The following is a 5,462-nucleotide window of genomic DNA, read 5'->3' on the forward strand; positions in this document are numbered from 1 at the left end:
TTTTAATCCAATCAATAGGACTAAACGTTAATATATTTTAACTTTTAGTCACATAGGGACTTCCTTATCCGACAATGAATCTAGGAAGCATAGATGCTTTTGCATCTGCTAACCTTGACTGCAGAAAAGGTAGTGGTGTAAAACATATGGTCCAACCAGATTTTTTCTTTGCTTGATATTTAAAGGATGTTTAGCCATCATAAAAATATAAAAGCACCATGTATTAGCAACTAAAACTAATTAGTTCCTGTCCATAATCTGCTGAGCTGAATACTTGGACAGCCTTAGATATTTGACTGAATGTCAGATGGCAAACTTTTTTAATTTAGATATAAGGTAAGACTTCCTTCATCTTACACATCAAATATAGTCAATTCTCTAAATAGGTATCAGTACATTTTGTGATGGTCAGTTTAGGTTTTAGTTTTCTTTCACCTTTTAAAAAGGCATTACAAATTCCATAAGCAGCAACAGAAACTTGCTTCTGTAATAGTTTCATGGACTAATTTGAGACTATGTAAGATTATAAAAAGCTTTTGTGACAAAGAGCAAAGGAGCAAAATATGCAATAATTACAACGTGATTTGCATGCATATGCATTTTGGTGTGAACCAAGGATAGTAGACTTTGTTTTAACTCCAGAAGGTCTGCCTCCGATAGCCATAGATCACCTTTATATTCTCATGGCTGTTAAGCAAAGTTTTTTTAGCCTAGAGGGAAAAGGGTCTGATTCTTGGTTGCCCTACAGCCTCTTTATGCCAATACAGTGATATATAGGGGCCATAAACCGGACGGAAATGTCCCCTTTGAAACTCCTCTGGTATAAGGGCTTTCTCCAGCCAGCACACAAGAGTAAGAGGTCTTAGGGAATGGAAAAGGAAAATGGAGGAGGAAGGAGGCTTGGTTGCAATGTGTTGTGCTTCAGTGCTTCTCAGCTGAGAGACGGCCATTGCAGCTGAACAGATGTTGACCTTTAGGTTGTTCTAACTTATGCTGTGGGGGTGGGAATGCCCCCAGAACAACTTGGGAGCATATGGATTGCAAAGGTGGCCAACATGTCTGCTTAATATTTTAATAACAATGGGTTACAGTGGAGTTGCATTTTTATTAATAATGCATGTAGTTTTAAATCTGAGTCAAATGCACTAGTATAAATTCAGCCTTTTAGATCATATCCTGTCTCCAGCACACAGTCCCATATGCAAGGCAGCCCCACACCAAGTCAGGAGTGAAGGAGTAATCCCCTGGGCCCTCAGAGAAGCTGCAATGTTGCCCCATAGCACCTACCGCATGCTCTGGACTGCAGTAGCCCATGGGACTGCTGAGCTCCTTCTCCTCAGGTAGGAAAGGCTGGTGGATGCACTGTCCACCCCCGTGTTCCTACATCAGCATACCCTGCCCCCCAAACCACCGCACAGTGAGGTTCCCATTGCCCATATGGAGCAGTGATCTGTGGTGCAGGCAGGCACCCTGTGCAGGCTCCGAGACTGCTGCCCATCCCCTCCCCACCATTTTATGCAGTACCACTGCATCAGCTGGCCACTTCCAGTGCCCTCTATGCCAGCAGAGGGCTGGGGAAGGATTTGACTCATTATTAGCATCTTCATTCAAAACTATTCTGCCTTTAATAGAACTGGTTTTACCTGGGTCCCTTCCCTAGTTCACAGCTTCCAGGTGAGTTTTAGCCTAGGGGGAGGGCCAAATTAGTCTTAATGGTGTCCTGTTTAACCTAGCCATTTAAATGGCTAATACTTTTCTAATGTGGCTTTTTAAAATATAGCTAAAACTACTGATCACACTGAATTATTGGAGGATTTTAGTAGATGTGAAATGCACCCTGATCCTGTCACCCAGCAAAACTGCTTTTGAAGAACCAAAACCTATCAGTCAAAACAACTAATAGGCAAGCCAATGGGAGTTTCCCCTGTTATGAGAACAGCTGGATGAGTCACTGTTGATCAATAATGTATTAAACAAATTTCACAATACTTTAAAACGACATTATTTTCCATATTCTGAAGGATCCCTGTTTGGCTCAAAGAATATGGCCCAGATCCTCAAAGGTATTTAGGCACTTAACTCCCACTGAAATGAATGGGAATTAGGTACCTAAATACCTTTTGAGGATGTGGGCCTACTTTCCTTACTGGTTCCCTTTGTTTTCAGAGGTATCATACCAGCATTTCAGACCTACTGAAGTCAAGGTAGAAAAACAAGAATCCAGCTACATGAAGTGTTTTATCTATTTTTTTCTAATAGAGGACCATTCCACTTGAAAAATAAAATATACCCTTGTTCAGAGGGCCAGCATGGTCTAAATGGGGCATAAGTGAGACTTGACTGGTGCATAGGTGCTGTGTTAGCCCTATGCACAAGGCAGAATTTCACCTCATAATGGGAATTGGGAACGAAATGGTAATCTGCATGAGTGTAACATGCAGACCCCAAGGCAGAATTGGGACCACGCTCAGAGAGAAATAAGGAATCGGGGTCCATGTGTTACACAAAACATTTCAAAGTATTAATTTGATGAGCATTCCTGATACAGAGAATATTTAAAAGAGGGACTGTATAAAGAGAAATTTGGAAATGCACATATAATGTCATTCTGCTGTTTTCCACGTGTACATGATGGCAGGTCATTCAGCTTCCTTGCTTTTGTGTTTCCTGCTACGCTATTTGCTCCTTTCTGTTTCTAAGAGAGAACTGCAAACAAAAAGTAAAAAGCATCATGTGTCATATGTACTGAATATGAAAGTACGGTCATTTGGAAGAATTTTGCTTCCCATGTAACAGGTTTGTATCTAAACAGTTGTAACGTTGAGGCAATAAACTATGCAGGTACTCAAACACCCAACCTTCAAGTCTTAGATCTCTCCCACAATAAGTTACAAGTCTTACCAGATATTTTCCTTCATAATGTCAAGGTTCTTAAAAGCCTTTACCTTGAAAATAATAGCCCTGCAAAGCTCCCACTATCACTCCTGAACAAAGCTTTAGAAAATGTAACACTAGGATTGCAGATGTGAACTATTAAACAGAGATCTAAAGCAAAGCCACTGGTTCGCGGTAGCTACATGTGGGAATACAAGTATTGCAACACAATATGAAGCCTGTGAAACAAGCTTTACAGGAGTCTTCATGGGTGTTAGCATCCTGTTCATCTTATTGCTTGGTGAAATGGGACTGTTGGGGTGGTGGAGATGTTTCTCCACAGTCAACTCGAGTTCGCTGAGTGTTTCATATGAAAAAAAAAATATCAATGAACCATCTGAGTCAACACATACAAATCTTACATGTATCATCTCAGGCAAGACATTGCAGATGAAGCATAAGTATGCAGCATGACTTTTATTGAAAAGCATGCTCAGCAAGCAAATAACTTCTGTGACAGACACTATGAAAATGTGACCATTGGTCTCTTGGACTCTAATGATGAAACAGACATAGAAGAATCGATATATGAAATTAAAACCCAGTGCAAGTTTAAGGATCATTTTTATGGCAATGAATCATCCAACTATTACAATTTAAAGGTTCCTATTAATTCCCATTCCCCTGAAGATGAAGTGATGTACTTTACTCTCTAGTTCAAATGGGCTCCACTCTGGAAGAGATAAATTTCAGAAATGAACAAATGTTATTACACTTTTGTAACATAGATATAGGATCATAGCAGGTGAAGATGGAAACGATATACAAAATTAAGTTAGTCTCCCTGAGAATTCAAGACATAGTTTTCAAATAACCATTGTCAGCATGTAAAACTTCAACAATTGTTGGTAAAGTGACTTCTTTTCTCACATTTGGAGGAAAAACAAACAAACAAAGAAATAAGATACTGCAAAAGATGTTTGTTGAAGCCTTTATTTTTTCCCATTCCTTTTTGGTTTTGAATCAGAATATTCTTTTCACATTCTTGTCCTCTGCAAGCAGATATAAATACCTAATATAGATAGAATATCTAAGGTACCTATTACTTTGTTAAGTAAGTGCTGAATAGATTTCAAGAAATTAAACAAGAAAAAAGTATAGATGAATTGTACACCAGATAGTAATTGAGGAACATTAACATTTTTCAACAAAAGAAAATAATTTAAGTTCATATCTCATCTCATCTCAGCCAACCCCTTCCGGACGTGATGGCAGCCAATAGGAAAGGAAAAACAGTACACTATCATCTAGAGTATCACTGTCTAGTCATTGCTTTTCATGTATTTCCAGTTAAATAAGAAACAAAATGTACTATTTTGCATGTCTCACAATGCAAGTTTATTTTTCTTAATGACTCCTAAGTAAATGCTTATATAGTGGCTGGTTTGGAATGTCATTAAACATGTTACATAATTGGTGGATGACATTCATGTAAATGCCTGGCACTGTAATACTGTCAAGGAGGTAGCTTATGCAAAGGAACATACATATGTTCCTTTAAATATCTGCACTCTTTGATCATGCATGTAGGATCACAGAAGTTTGAGATGGAAAAGACAAATAGCACTGTGCTTTTAAATGCTGTGGTACCTTTCAAATGTGAGGGGGTGTATAAATGATAAGCAGATGAGACAGGGATTAATTGGAGCCTGAGAGCTCCGTAGCCCCACCTTGTTACACCTGAGAGCTCTGTAGCCCCACCTTGTTACACCTGGAGGGTGTGTCAGGCTCAGGGAGGAGTTAAAAGGGACAGCTCAGTGCATTTGGGGAAGCTGGATGGGAGCTATTGCAAGTATGTGTACTGAAGCAAGGAATCACACACCCAGCTCCAAGTATAGATGTAATCTAACTGTCCATGTAGATCCTGCTCACATGCACTAACAGTTTGTGAGTGCACTTTGAGCTACACGTGCAACCGCACTGACTTTCTGGGGTAGAAACCAGTACAGAATTAGGCCTCGTGCATCACATCAAATTCTGTGCAATTTAGGGTTTGGGGAGCTCAAGCACCTCTGCTTCTAAACCTCAGTTTCATATCCTGCGGGGAGGAAGAGGGGAGGCAGTTTCATATGCTTGTATAGCGTAAAAGGACTGAGGCAGAAGAGATAACCAGGCCCTGAATGTCTATCACATGTGCGTTAAAAATAGTCCATTGCTTGAGCAGTAACACAGAGATAAGAATTTGTTGTTGCAAGATATGCACCAATATGTGCGGCAGTCAGATTTGTTTTCATTTTATACCTTACATTGTTCAATATCTGCATTTGTAAAATAACATTCTCCAGGCTGTTTACTCAGCTCTTTCCTCTTCAGCTTTATCTGTGATTAACCACAATTTGAAACGATCAAACTCAATTGTCCATGCAGCACTTTATAGCAGCAGGCCATCTTCCTGTTAATGGCAGTCCCTTGGAGTTGCACAAGCTGTGTGTAGTACCAAGCCCTGCACGTTGCTCTTAGTAAATTAGGAACAGAACAGGATAAACCAAAAGCAATGCCTTATCTATAAAGATCATACATTAACAAAA

The sequence above is a fragment of the Mauremys mutica genome, chromosome 6 (genome assembly GCF_020497125.1).
Source record: "Mauremys mutica isolate MM-2020 ecotype Southern chromosome 6, ASM2049712v1, whole genome shotgun sequence".
NCBI lineage: Eukaryota > Metazoa > Chordata > Testudines > Geoemydidae > Mauremys > Mauremys mutica.